This window comes from Triticum urartu, chromosome 6, assembly GCF_003073215.2.
Source record: "Triticum urartu cultivar G1812 chromosome 6, Tu2.1, whole genome shotgun sequence".
Taxonomy (NCBI): Eukaryota; Viridiplantae; Streptophyta; class Magnoliopsida; order Poales; family Poaceae; genus Triticum; species Triticum urartu.
In genome coordinates this window covers 94,639,988-94,654,608 of record NC_053027.1, presented here as the reverse complement: position 1 = coordinate 94,654,608, position 14,621 = coordinate 94,639,988, and the positions used below count along the sequence as shown (strand labels likewise).

Below are 14,621 nucleotides of genomic sequence, written 5' to 3'. Positions count from 1 at the left end.
TGGATGCCATGCCCGTTCGCCAAGCCATGTTGTGCACCCACCAGGGCAGGCAAATTTTCGTATTTTGACCCTTTTCTGCCGTCAGAGACCTTGGCGGTAGGCTGTTATACCCTACCGCCATGATCTCTGGCGGTAGTAAAAGGGTCAGATCTTGAATTTTTTTCAAACTAGAATCAAATCTTAAATAGGCTTCAAAAAAAGATCAAAACATGAAATTTAGCCACCAGGGCACCACCACACCTGTCTCTCTCTTCTGTCACGTACTACTAGCCCCGTTAATTCCCTAAAAAAAGTCCCCGTTACAGTTTACACGGTACTACTACTGCATGCTTTGCGACTAGCTGAACACTGCACTCAGCGTCTGCCCCTGCCGCTCAACTGATTGCTTCCGGCTTTATTGTCCTTTTACAATGACTTGACATGTATTGATCATACGTGACGGTGATGCGACTCCCCTCGTCACGTACAGGTGCGGGATGATCGATGGAGTACGAGACTCTGCTGCCAAAAAAAGTTACTGTAATGTAATAATAATACGACGTCATGTATTCTCGTTTTACTAGATTCCACGTTACATACTCGGTACTCATGGTCTACGATCGCCGGAATCGGTGGATGGACGTATGGACGTGGGCCCAGTTAATCAGGTGGTACTGTAATGTGTTGTTTTTCGCGGGAGAGGTAATACTGTACGCATCAGCTAGCTAGCTTGCCCATATCTTTATTCTTAATAGAGCAGTTAGTAGTCTTCGTCGGTCAATTTTCGTCCCATCACTTTCATCCGGTTTTTTCGTAGGTTTATTTTGTAGATTTTTTTTCGTTCCATCCACCACCTCCCCTTCGTTGGTTTTACCGTCACGACAGAACCGGTGGACTCCCTCTGTCAATCCCTCGCTAGCCCTACCTCGTCTGCCATCTCCAGTCGCAGCCGCCGCCACACCTGGCGACCCCTGCGCAGCACACCCACGCCGCCGGACAGCCCCGCCGCCCATACCTGCCGTCCCCTGCGCCACCCATCGCCGCCTCGCCCCGCCTGCCGCCTCCCCTTCACGCCGGCGCGCGCTCGCCTCGCCTGCACCGGGCTACTTGTGATCTGGATGCCGTCGGTGATCTGGACCAAAAGGTAATCCCATTCATCTCCCCACCTTTCCTTCTTCTCGTTGGTCAAGTCCTTGTTCTCTGTCAATCAGGTGCTCATTCTCATATTTCACACGTACATGGCCGCCGGAAGGGTGGAAGAATCGACAATGTTAAGACTTTCATGGTATTTTTTTTCAATACAACGTATTATTTTGTCACCACTAAGCTTGTTCATTTCTCCATAATTTCTCTAAGCCCACAGACTACATGTACAGACATGATTCTTTTTTGAACTGCAGCTAACACTTCATGTTGAAGAGAACTTTGGTTTTCGTGGTTTCCTCTTTATAAAGCCAGCAGCAAGTTGAAAATCTCTATTTTTAATGAAGTAGTTGGTAGTCTTTGCTGGTCAATTTTCGTTCCACCACTTTTGTTCGGTTTTTTTTATAAATTTTTTTTCGTTCCGTCCACCACCTCCCCTCCGTTGGTTTTACCGTGACGACAGAACCGGGGGGACTCCCTGTGTCAATCCCTCGCTAGCCCTACCTCGTCTCCCGTCTCCAGTCGCAGCCGCCGCCACACCTGGCGACCCCTGCGCAGCACACCCACGCCACTGGACAGCCCCGCCGCCCATACCTGCCGTCCCCTGCGCCACCCATCGCCGCCTCGCCCCGCCTGCCGCCTCCCCTTCACGCCGGCGCGCGCTCGCCTCGCCTGCACCGGGCTACTTGTGATCTGGACGCCGTCGGTGATCTGGACCAAAAGGTAATCTCATTCATCTCCCCACCTTTCCTTCTTCTCGTCGATCAAGTCCTTGTTCTCTGTCAATCAGGTGCTCATTCTCATATTTCACACGTACATGGCCGCCGGAAGGGTGGAAGAATCGACTATGTTAAGACTTCCCTGATATTTTTTCCAATACAACGTATTATTTTGTCACCACTAAGCTTCTTCATTTCTCCATAATTTCTCTAAGCCCACAGACTACATGTACAGACGTGATTCTTTTTTGAACTGCAGCTAACACTTCATGTTGAAGAGAACTTTGGTTTTCGTGGTTTCCTCTTCATAAAGCCAGCAGCAAGTTGGAAAGGGAGGCTAATTCTGCAGCCACATGTCTCTTTTGCAGCACGAGAAGCAACAATGGTGAAAAGAGGAGGAAGATGACGGACGGCGATGGAAGCTGCAGGCGATGAGCTAGCAGCGAGGGACACAGAGGACACCAAGCAGACCTTCGGGCCGGATAGAGACACATTTATCAGGATTGTCTTCGTGTAGCGGGTGATGGATAATGAGGGATGGGACCTCGGCTTGACGCTCTTCAAGATTGTCGTTTTATTTGGGAGCCTGCCCTTCTATCGCCACCAGGTGCCCGACCTTAATTCGTGTTCTGCTCCTGTTAATTTCTCTTGTGAAATTGCTATCAGGTATTTGTGGTTGCTTTTGTAAAGGAAGATATCAACCCAAGATATCATGGTATGAATCAGCACATGAATCAAAAAGCAAGAAGTTGCTCCTTCCATTTTCCTTTCCTCTTCTGGTACTACTCACACACCTTCTCCTCTTGTGAATCATATGCAGACGGCACACAAGATCAGCTTAGGATGCTTGTACCACCAATTTGATGGCTTTCAACCAAATTGTGCTAACTCTGGCGTGAGAACGGTAACATATATGTTTTCCTCTAGGCGTCATAGCATTGTGGATTTGCATCATTACTTCAGCAGGCTAGCTGGATGTGATCTAGACATAGGTGATTTTGAGCCAACACCAGCCTTAAAAGTATGTCTCTGTTTTCTCTCATGCTTCTACTATGATGCCCCGCATCATGTGTTTGTTAAAATGCTTAACAAATCTGAAGTAAGTTCATGCCAGCCACATGCTTGCTACGATGCCTCTCATAGATCTCTAATACTAACCTGCATGCCAAACTTACTCTCGTTATTAGGCAAGACTAGATTGGATGGATATAACTAATCTAATATATTTTCGAATGTGATCATGGATGCATTTAATGTTGAATAATATCTCCTACATCATAATTGAAGGTAAGTAGGTAATAGTAATTTTTCATATATTGTTTGTTCTAGGTACTGCACTAATGTTTCTACAGGAAACATTTTACCTGACACATGTTTACAGGTACACGCACTTTAGAAGCCACAAACCAGTCCAACTCATGTCTGATGATTTGGTAGAGCTGTCGTAACCATGGAACTGGCTTCATTTATTGATAAGATTATGTTCATTGATCCCAAGACTATGCTCATGGGACAAGGATTAAGGAAGGTCGCCATGGGATGATTTACAAGGAATTGCCAGTATTACGTGAGAAGGCCCAAGGCTGGAATCAACGGTAGCAAGTTATTGTTTCCCGTGAAGCCTTTTGTTTTTATTAATTACATTAGATCATGACTTCTTTCTGGATCAATCATTATTGGATGGTAATTATATCTACTAGTTTAGCTTGGAAACATCTAAAGGTAACAACAAAAAAGCCGTCAGGAAAACACACGAAATCTGAACTTACACTCAATTATATGCACTCACGCTGAATTTTCTTCTTTTTGGTTCAGTTTCATAGCAGTGAAGGGGAGAGCAAGCGACTAACCAACACTAATGCGTAAAATGTAAAGAGAAAACCATGATGGGGAAGGATTAACTTTCATTCAAGAGGTGGCCATTGAGTTGGGCAGATGAAGTTGTGGAACAACTTAAGGTCAGGGCTTCTTCGGACACGCAATGATTATTGAGATTGCAAGCAGAATGTCTTTAAGGAGTTCATTTGCCATATAGATGATGTCCCTATTTTACCGAACCAACTGGTAATTACTAGATATAATTTTCTGTTACATACAAATAGTGTGCAGTCATTTGAGAAGTGAAACATGGTGCGTAAACTTAGGTCTGAATCTTGATAATCTCAAGGTCGCTACAGTACTATACTAGATACATCATATTTGCCAAGTGGTCCCCTTTCCCAATTGATTGTCAAAATAGGTGTTAAATCAATTTCTTCTGGACCAGGTTACGGGATGAACAAGTGCATGTCCCAGAACTTCAATGTTGATTAATTTTCTTAAGATGGAGTAGTTCACATGGTTCTATTTTGAGAATTCCGCCACCCCATTCGCGTGTAGCCCTAGAATATTATCAAGGCAGGATACATTGTCCCAACGCACCGAGTCGGCAAGCCCTCAGATGTGGAACCAGATTCATCACACATGCGGTTCTATCCATGGTGGTGCAGTGCGACAGTCTGTACTATGTTGCAGTTAATCTTGTGATAATGATATGCTATTCATTTGTTATTTTCAACAAATATTAGATATGATTGTTTTCATAATTATGAACCAAATTTTGCTTGTACGCATTCCTCTTATCTTTGCTTCAACTCTTTTCCTTTTATTTGTGCTGCATGGTGTAACCTGATTTGGTTGATCATTGGTGCATGCACTTGATTTGGTTTATCTTCGTGTAGCGTGCAGGGAACCTAATTCGACTTACATCTCGTGGGTGATGTGAAAAATTATGTACTCCCTTTACATGGAGTTGTTAGTTTTGTTGGCCTCCAATGCTTGACCATTTGGCTAAATATTTATTTTCTGGCTTAATTCTATAGATAACACCGATTATAGTGGATGAATGTCCATAAAAAAATTGATCTATTATGTGGCACTTTATGTTTCTTGATTCTAGACTGGTTCATATTAGCACTTGTACTAAATGAAAAGTGTTCATGCTCTGATATGGATCTCATGTTCTGAATTTAGGTGAAAAGTTTTCTTTCTTAAATTTTGTCATTATTACTGGAACTGAAATTTCGCTCTGTTTTCATGACCTCTAGCTGCACAGGTAAACCATGCCGCTACCGCTAGGGAGCTCTTGGTTGCACTGCAAGCTGCAGGCCTTGTCAACTTGCTCGTGTCACTTAAGCGCCATAACTTCGCCCCGCTCAAGATGGATAGTTTTCTGCAGGTTCGCCTCGCCCACTTCCTATCCTACTACATTTGGATAATGACACTAAGTTCTAGCAAAAGCTGCAACTTAACATAATGTCACTCAATGATGTCTGTGGCGGTTATAGCAGGGCGAGGACGATGGGAAGTTTGTGGCACGCGTTGGAGTTGATTCCTGTGTTGTTGTAACGCCCTCGATGCAGCTATATCTCCCACGTGTCGAAGCACGACTTAGAGGCATAACCGCATTGAAAGTAATATCGCAAGTGAGGTAATCTTCACACAAATCCATGTAATACATAAGGGAAAAGACATACATAGTTGGCTTACAATCACCACTTCACATAATACATGAAAAAAATATTACATCATCCAGATACAAACAAGGTCTGACTACGGAACCAAAATAAAAGAAGAACCCCAAATGCGACACGGTCCCCGATCGACCCCAACAGGGCTTCACTACTGATCAACTAGAATGAAACAACACAAAGGACACGATCTTCATCGAGCTCCTCCTTGAGCTTGGTTGCGTCGACTGCACGGACTCATCGGCACCTGCAAGCTGGTTTTGGAAGTATCTGTGAGCCACAGGGACTCAACAATCTCGCACCCTCGCGATCAAGACTATTTAAGCTTATGGGTAAGGTAAAGATATGAGGTGGAGCTGCAGCAAGCGACTAGCATATATGGTGGCTAACATACGCAAATGAGAGCGAGAAGAGAAGGCAAAGCACGGTCGATAAAAGTATGATCACGAAGTGATCCTATAGCGACCTACATCAAGCATAACTCCAACAACCGTGTTCGCTTCCCGGACTCCGTCGGAAAGAGACCATCACGGTTACACATGCGGTTGATTCATTTTAATTAGGGTCAACTTCAGGTTTTCTACAACCGGACGTTAACAAATTCCCATCTGCCCATAACCGCGGGCACGGCTTTCGAAAGTTCATAACCCTGCAGGGGTGTCCCAACTTAGCCCATCACAAGCTCTCACGGTCAACGAAGGAATAGACCTCCACCTGAGACCTTCCGATCAGACTCGGTATCCCGGTACAACAAGACATTTCGACAGGGTAAAACTAAACCAGCAACACCGCCCGAATGTGCCGACAAATCCCGATAGGAGCTGCACATATCTCTTTCTCAGGGCACACTCAGATTGTCTTAGGTACGGGTAGGCCAGCCCAGAGTTGCCGCTGGTGGCCACCGGTAGCTGACAGGTGGACCAACACTCAGAGGAGCCCTGGCCCGGGGGGGGGGGGTAAAATAAGATGACCCTTGGGCTGGCCGACCCAAGGGAAAGAAAAGGCTAGGTGGCAAATGGTAAAACCAATGTTGGGCATTGCTGGAAGAGCTTTACTTAAGGCGAACTGTCAAGGGGTTCCCATTATAGCCCAACCGCGTAAGGAACGCAAAATCCGGGAACATAACACCGATATGACGGAAACTAGGGCGGCAAGAGTGGAACAAAACAACAGGCATAAGGCCGAGCCTTCCACCCTTTACCAAGTATATAGATGCATTAATTAAATAAGATATATTGTGATATCCCAACAAGTAAACATGTTCCAACCAGGAACAACATCTCCATGTTCCAACAAGGAACAAAACTTCAATCTTCACCTGCAACTAACAACGCTATAAGAGGGGCTGAGCAAAGCGGTAACATAGCCAATCAACGGTTTGCTAGGACAAAGTGGGTTAGAGGCTTGGTTCAACAATATATGAGGCATGATAAACAAGTGGTAGGTATCGCAGCATAGGCATAGCAAAAGAGCAAGTATCTAGCAAGCAAAGATAGAAGTGATTTCGAGGGTATGATCATCTTGCCTGAGATCCCGCAAGGAAGAAGAACGAGTCCATGAAGAAGACAAACGGACGAAGACGAACGGTTCCTCACAACACGACGTTACCGGAACCAACCCGAAGAAGCAAACACCGGAAAGAAGCACACAACATAGTAAACAACCAAGCATAACATGGCATGATGCGCAAACAAGTATGATGCATGTCCGGATTAAAGAGGCATGGCAAAAGAGCACAAACAATCCTACAAATTAAGTGGAGTTGCATATTGACGGAACACCACATCAATTATTTAGTTCTCTCTCGGTTAGGTACCCAACAATATTAAATGTTATTAAGCATGGCAAGAGGTGAAGCATAAAAGAAACTATCTAACTAAGCAATTTAAATGGGGCCGGATATAACAAACAACAAATCCGGTAAATCCCCATATGCCTTAGTAATTTAAATCAACAATTTAAACATTCTAATTGTTGTTATCATGATGCAGATGACATGAACAAGTTTATGCGATTTTTATTAAAACTTGACAAGAGCATTATTATGAAGCATTTGACATCGTGGTGGAAAGGAAAAGGGTGCCACGACGACGAATCCGAAAATGATGCCACGACAACATATCGGTTATCCGGTAGCCCACGGGGATACCGGTGCAAAAGGAAGTGACGGGAGCGTGTCATGCCAGGATGGTGGGGTGCTCCCGATTACGGGGTTCCCACATGTCGGTGGCAAGGCAAAAGAGGGGCAACGTGCACCGAACAACTCCAACACGGAGCAAACACGAGCATTTCCTACAACATGCATTCATTCTCGGAAGGTCGTTTTGGTGGTATACCTTCGAAGCATGTGTTTCGGGCGGAACGAGTTCGTAGAGGGAAGTAGACGTTCTCGCAACGGCGGTAGTGGAAGTAGTTGTTCATGCGGCGGTAGTCGAACTTGACGATACCTTTACACGGGTCTTTGGCAACGGTAGTGGTACCCATTTTGTAGTCGTGCACATTCCGTAGATGTTCGAGGTCACGGCGAGGATCTTGACGTCCACGGAGTCTTCGAGGGTCGACGGTAGTGGTACTCGGGTCGTCGGTGACGGTAGTTGTTCTATGCATCGGGTGTCAAGGTACTTGCTGAGGTACTTGCCGTTCTTAGCGGTTCCGAAAACGACGGTAGAGGTACTTGGCGCTCTGGTTCTTGCGGGGTAGTCGAACTCGACGAATCCGAAGGGGTACTCAGCGAAACCGCGTAGTTGTACACCTGTTGAAGTAGTGGTACTCCGATGTCGACGATTTGTTGAACTTGGAGGGCCATCGGTAGTCTCCTGACTTGGGTCTCCGTGTACACGTCTTGACAGGTCCGGGGGTTCTCGATGGTGGCCAGAGTCTTCCTGATGGCGCCGTGGTGGTCTAGCAGCCGCAGCAACAAGGGCGTCGAGGCCCATGGGCGCAAAGGAGATGGAGAGGAGGCCGGTTCAGCGGTGAGGAGGATGTAGGGGAGGCCCGGGCAGTGCATGGGGCTGCTGTTGCTGCTCCGGCAAGCAGGCAGCGGGTCGAGGCGCTCGGGATCCCGCGCCCAGATCGAGCAGGGCGAGGGAGCTGCGGGACGGCATGGAGGTCGAGGAAGATGAGCTCGAGGCGGCGCTGGAGCATGGTGGCGCGGCGGCTGGACGAAGCAGGGGAACTCGATGGAGGTCGCCGGCGCGGAGAAGTCGCAGGCAAGGTGCGGGCGGCGGCTTCCGGGCGCGCAAGGCTCCTGGCATGGCGACGGCGAGGCATCGACGGTGGAGGCGCTGGCTGCCGGAGAGCGGTCGGAGACGCAGCGCTCCGGGTCACCGGCGCGAGGGGAGAAGGGCGACAGGCGTGGCTTCAAGGACTTGGCGCAGCGGCCTTGCTGGAGACGGGGAGGAGGCAAGATGGCGCGGCGGCGGCCTCACCGGAGTGGAGAAGGCGGCTCCATGGGGCGGCGCTCGGGGTAGGAGGTGCGTCGCACGAGGAGGACGAAGGGGGAAGGGAAGACAGCTAGAGAGGGAGGGATCGAGAGGTAGATGGATCGGGCAGCGCGCTCGCTGTCTCCTGGCGGCGCGAGGGAGACCTAGAGGAGGGGGTTGCGCGAGGGACTCTGGCTAGGTTTAGGTGGGAATGGGGCGGCCGAGCCTTAGGAGAGGGATGGGCCGGCGCTGGCTGAGCTAATGGGCCGGCCGGGTGGCCGAGGCCCAGGTAGCTGATGCCGCTGCTTTTCTATTACTTCAGACAGAAATACAAAAAGGAAAAAGCAGGGGGAAAAGGAGAGGAGCTAGAGAAATATAAAAATATATTCATGATCCTGAAAATGTGCTCTATTTAACAAAATTGGTTTGGAGATTTTAAAGGGAGTAAAAATAATTCAAGTTTGAATTAAATTCAAACTTGAACCATTTTAAACCCTAACCAAAACAATTTCAAAAGAGATGAAATTTGACAGAGAGGCTAGGTGCATGGTGTTAGAATATTGAGGCAAAGATGAACATTAAAAGAGAAGGGGAACGTGACACTGCCAAAAGAAGGAAGTGGAGGGAAGGAGAAGGAGATGATGCATGGGACAAAGGCATGGGGAATTATTTTGCAAGTGTGTTGAGGTGAATTCCAAAATAAAGGAATATTTAATATAGCTCCCTAATATCGGGAGGATATGTTATAAAGAGAATCACCATGTGAATTCCCTTGGCTTAAATAGATCAACGATCTATGCAATTTATTTAGTTGAGTTCAGAAAAAGAAATGACATGATGGCATGATGACAATGCACATGATGCAATGATGAATGCAAAGAACCAAACAAATCACACGATGAAACCTGGAAACCCTGGAAGGCATCTGAAGATCCGGTCTTGGGGCGTCACAGTTGTTCTGTATGTGCTAGGCCATGGCATGGAGTGAAGTGGAACAGTTCAACACAATTTGTTTCAAGTGGCGAGGATGCCCGGAAGGCCCCTCATCGACGGCGGGTGACCTCCGCGTCAATCTGCCGGAGCCCCTTCTTCTTCGACTCCACCAACCGTGCAGCCACACCGTCGATCTCCTCCACCTTGTGGTTGATTTGCTACTAATCTTTCTGCACTAACTATGGACCAAATTGGTTGTATCAGGGTGGATAGTGATAATTTGAACAATCTGAAGGTCGATAGGTGGTTGCACAGGCACGCATTTGCCACGGTGTCTCCCGCGGAAATCTAAGGTTCAAGCCCATCAAAACTGCAAAAAATTGGTAAGATCGTCTTCTGGTTCCTGCTTGCTAGCTTACTATGGACACATTTGAGAGTTGTCTTAGCCCATAGGAAATTTACATACTAATTATATGGCGAAGGTTGACGCAAATGATTTGACTTGAGCAAACTCTTTTATTTACTCCCGTCTAATTTACCACCAGTATCGGATGTCGTTCCTATCATCAGTGCTAGCCATAAAGTCGAATGCATATGTTGGTGAGCTCTGTATGCCAAAACCCCATAAGAGAGTAGAAGCTATTTTGTACTCGTAGCAGGCAAGTTGTTTTTAACTTTATGTAAAGCAACTTGTGATATTTCTAAAAAGTAAGGTCATGTAGGCACATGCAGCGCTACTTTTCAGTCATTTTTCTACTCAACTGTAGAGTTTTATTGCAGTATCATAATTTTTCATATCTAAGTAAAGTGCATGTTTTTAATATTAATAGTAAAGTGCATGTCAGTACCACCTAAAGGAAAATTTTCAAGAAAATTGTTCTTTCCTGATGGTAATCATTTTCATACAAACTACAATGGTTTGCTTGTCCTTTTGGTTTTTGCATGGTGTCCATTCCAGAACCTCTATGGAATAATGAATGTTGTTGAATTCCTATTGTTTCGTTATGATTTTGAAGCTTTTATTGTTGGGTTCGTTTAGGTTAATAGTATGATAGAGATGAAACTTTTTGCGGAGATACATTTTTTATATACAACTTTACTTGATTCCTAATCCATGTGGAAATGTCATTAGCATACATGATACTTTACGCATACATTTTTTAATATACAACTTTACTTGATTCCTAATCCATGTGGAAATGTCATTAGCATACATGATACTTTACGCATACCATACACTGTTCTATCACAACAATTGATTAGTTTCTAAATTTTAATCTTCTTTTGGTTCAGGTTACAGAATTACATGAGGATGTAGGATGGAGCCGTCCTTAGAAGAATTGTCTAAAGAACAGAAAAGTAGTAACACCATGTCTTTTTCAAGTCCAAATCAGCATTGCAAGGCGCTGACTATCCGCCCATGTTCCTTATTGGAACCTTTGATAATTAGGAGAAGTCTTTTAAATATGTGTCCATGTGTTGTAGTGAATTTGTACAACGCAAGTCACCATAAGTCGATGTATAGCACAATAAAACAAAAGAAGTTTAACCGAGGGGGTCATGTTAACGTTCAAAAAGAATCCAGCAACGAGGGCCCCAAGGCGATGTGTTTGAAGGGGCTAAAAATCCACCGGGTATTAAGTGTATGTAATCAGAAGGAAAAAATTAAAAGGCCCGTAGCCGAAAGAAAAACAATTTGGTTATAAGTTGAGATATTTTTATTATACTTGCTCAAATATTGTGCAAACGACAACATTTTTGATATTGTGCGAGAATAACTAAGCACGTAAAGTAGAACTTAATTCGTAACAGATTATTTGTTGCATCATCGTTCTTTATGTATAAATCATCCAATTATTTTTTTGATATTTTCTATACATGTGAAATTTAACATGTATTATATTTATATATAACTCTCGTAAAATATTTTAAAAGCCCGTTGCACGGGCATTATACTAGTTGCTCTACACATAGACCCACACGTACGCGGTAAACTATGCATGTGAGATGTGCAAGTACTCCTCATTTTTTAAAGGAAGTCTACTGCTTGGAACTCTCCATGTCATGTATTTCTACCGTCCATCCGCCACTAAAGGAATCTCCAATACTGACCCAAAATTTCCCATCGTTCATCCGCAAACAGGAAACAGTTTGCGGACACAAATGTGAAAGCCGGCCATTCAATGCTATCTGCATATATTTCAAACAAGATTTAAACAAATGAGATGTAATTCATGCAAATCGACTGATTGTCATATAAACCGAAGCACATTTATTACAATTCAGACATTTTTCAATTAAAAAAGGAGTGGCTGGACCTAAACCTATCATACGGCGGTGCCCTCGTCCATTTCCTTTGTATTCCGCATCGGTGACCACGTCCTTCATCAGCCATATCCATCAGCGCTGGCGGGTTTAAGACTCACGAAGTGAAGGTGTTGTCTCCAGCAAGGAAGAGTAGGACATGGATGACGGACCGGCCCACTTGGGACACAAGGCCCTGCCGCCTACCATGCCCTACTCATTCTCGGAGGAGTCCGCGACCTGTCCGTCACCGGTGCCGGTGGACATGAGGTTGATGATGGACCTAGACGGTCCGTCACTGTCCACATGCCACATGTGCCCCCGAAAGTTGGAGGGCGGCGTTCTCGTCCTCGACCACCCGCGCCACCAGAGCGTGTGCTGCCACATTCGCGTCCGGTTGTACCGCCTCTGCACTATGAGCGGCGCGTTGAGCACACGCGGTCTCGTAGAGGATCCGCTGGTCCACAACGAAGTTCGGGTTCACCGTGACCATGGCAGCCACGGCCTCCTCGCTTGTGCGCTCACCGTAGATTTGGCTGTTTGCTAGACAGGGTTGCTCGAGGAGGAACATGGTGTACCGCTGCTCCTCTTGCGCCTGCCGGAACAAAGACATAGGAGCCGACGCAAGCTGCTCCTCCTCCGCCATGGCGGTGTTGAAGTGCGCCAGCACCTGCTCCATGGTCAAGCCGACAAGCATAGGCGCGGGGGCCGGCGCGGTGTCGTCGTCCAAGCTCGTCTCAATCATAGGGTCGTCATCGGAGACCTTGGGCGAGTTAACCGACATGTCATGCTCGATCCACTAGGTAGCTGCAAGGGCGACCATCTCATGCTTCTGCTCCGATGACAGACTCTCCCACAAAGCTCTAGAGCTTGCAGTCATGGCTGATGTGTTGCAAGGAAGGAGGAAGTAAAGGGGATGTGGTATGGTCTGGAGTTAGCCGGGGGTGGGCGCCTTTAAATAGTGGACTCCGTTGAGGCCAAGCGTCCAGGCCCATCAATGCGCGGCGCCGAAGATGGTTTGTTGACCGACGAGCCTGCTTAATGGCGGTATACAGACGGACGAGTACGTGGTACATATCCGTCGTCCAGTAAACTTCTCTCCGGCATTGAACTGGCGCAAACGTCGGGGACACGGCGCCCCCGACCAGTGCGCCGCTTCAATGATTGGCCTAGTGAGAGGTCGTGTCCGCTCTGAACCGGCGTCAATGCGGAGCGGCCGCTCTACAACGGCATGAATGCGGGCAGCTGGCATCGGGCTGGAACGTATGTGGGCGAGGGATAAGGGTTTTTGGTGGGCCAAAGTAGTCAGAACTGGGCGTGCGGACGGTCCGGACACCCACAACACCCCCTCGACCCAGTTTGTCCCCGGTTTATGGGAAAAAGCGCGTCCGGACTGGCCTGTGGACCGTTGTAGGATCGCGTTGGATGGCAAAACATGTCCGGACCGCATGATCCAAATGGTTGCGGGTGGTTTGAGGGTCAGCGCCAATGTTGACCATTAAATTGGGCTGAAGGAAATATGCCCTAGAGGCAATAATAAAGTTATTATTTATTTCCTTATTTCATGATAAATGCTTATCATTCATGCTAGAATTGTATTAACCGGAAACATAATACATGTGTGAATACATAGATAAACATGGTGTCACTAGTATGCCTCTACTTGACTAGCTCGTTAATTAAAGATGGTTAAGTTTCCTAACCATAGACATGAGTTGTCATTTGATTAACGGGATCACATCATTAGGAGAATGATGTGATTGACTTGACCCGTTCCGTTAGCTTAGCACTTGATCGTTTAGTATGTTTCTATTGCTTTCTTCATGACTTATACATGTTCCTATGACTATGAGATTATGCAACTTCCGTTTACCGAAGGAACACTTTGTGCGCTACCAAATGTCAAAACGCAACTGGGTGATTATAAAAGTGCTCTACAGGTGTCTCCGAAGGTACTTGTTGGGTTGTCGCATTTCAAGATTAGGATTTGTCACTCCGATTGTCGGAGAGGTATCTTTGGGCCCACTCGGTAATACACATCACTTAAGCCTTGCAAGCATGGCAATTAATGAGTTAGTTGCGGGGTGATGTATTACAAAACGAGTAAAGAGACTTGCCGGTAATGAGATTGAACTAGGTATTGAGATACCGACGATCGAATCTCGGGCAAGTAACATACCGATGACAAAGGGAACAACGTATGTTGTTATGCGGTTTGACCGATAAAGATCTTCGTAGAATATGTAAGAGCCAATATGAGCATCCAGGTTCCGCTATTGGTTATTGACCGGAGATGTGTCTCGGTCATGTCTACATAGTTCTCGAACCCATAGGGTCCGCACGCTTAAAGTTCGATGACGGTTATATTATGAGTTTATGTGTTTTGATGTACTGAAGGTAGTTCGGAGTCCCGGATGAGATCGGGGACACGACGAGGAGTCTCGAAATGGTCGAGACGTAAGATCAATATATTGGAAGACTATATTCGGACATCGGAAAGGTTCCGAGTGATTCGGGTATTTTTCGGAGTACCCGAGAGTTACGGGAATTCGTCGGGGAGTAGATGGGCCTTATTGGGCTTTAGGGGAAAGAGAGAAGAGAGGCTGCGCGCC

At 46.4% G+C, this 14,621-nt stretch overlaps 1 long non-coding RNA gene across 8 annotated transcripts; it reads left to right on the top strand.

Annotated features, from left to right (window-relative positions):
• Positions 1-1,534: 1,534 nt before the first annotated feature.
• On the top strand, positions 1,535-5,343 carry LOC125517243. 8 transcript variants are annotated; one of them, XR_007287491.1, is made up of 6 exons: positions 1,539-1,845; positions 2,210-2,556; positions 2,662-3,563; positions 3,657-3,799; positions 4,928-5,058; positions 5,171-5,343. It is a non-coding gene; the product is annotated as an uncharacterized LOC125517243 (long non-coding RNA). The 8 variants fall into 8 exon arrangements; XR_007287494.1 differs by having other exon boundaries at positions 1,540-1,845; positions 2,662-2,745; positions 3,223-3,799; XR_007287490.1 differs by having other exon boundaries at positions 1,543-1,845; positions 2,662-3,436.
• Positions 5,344-14,621: the final 9,278 nt, after the last annotated feature.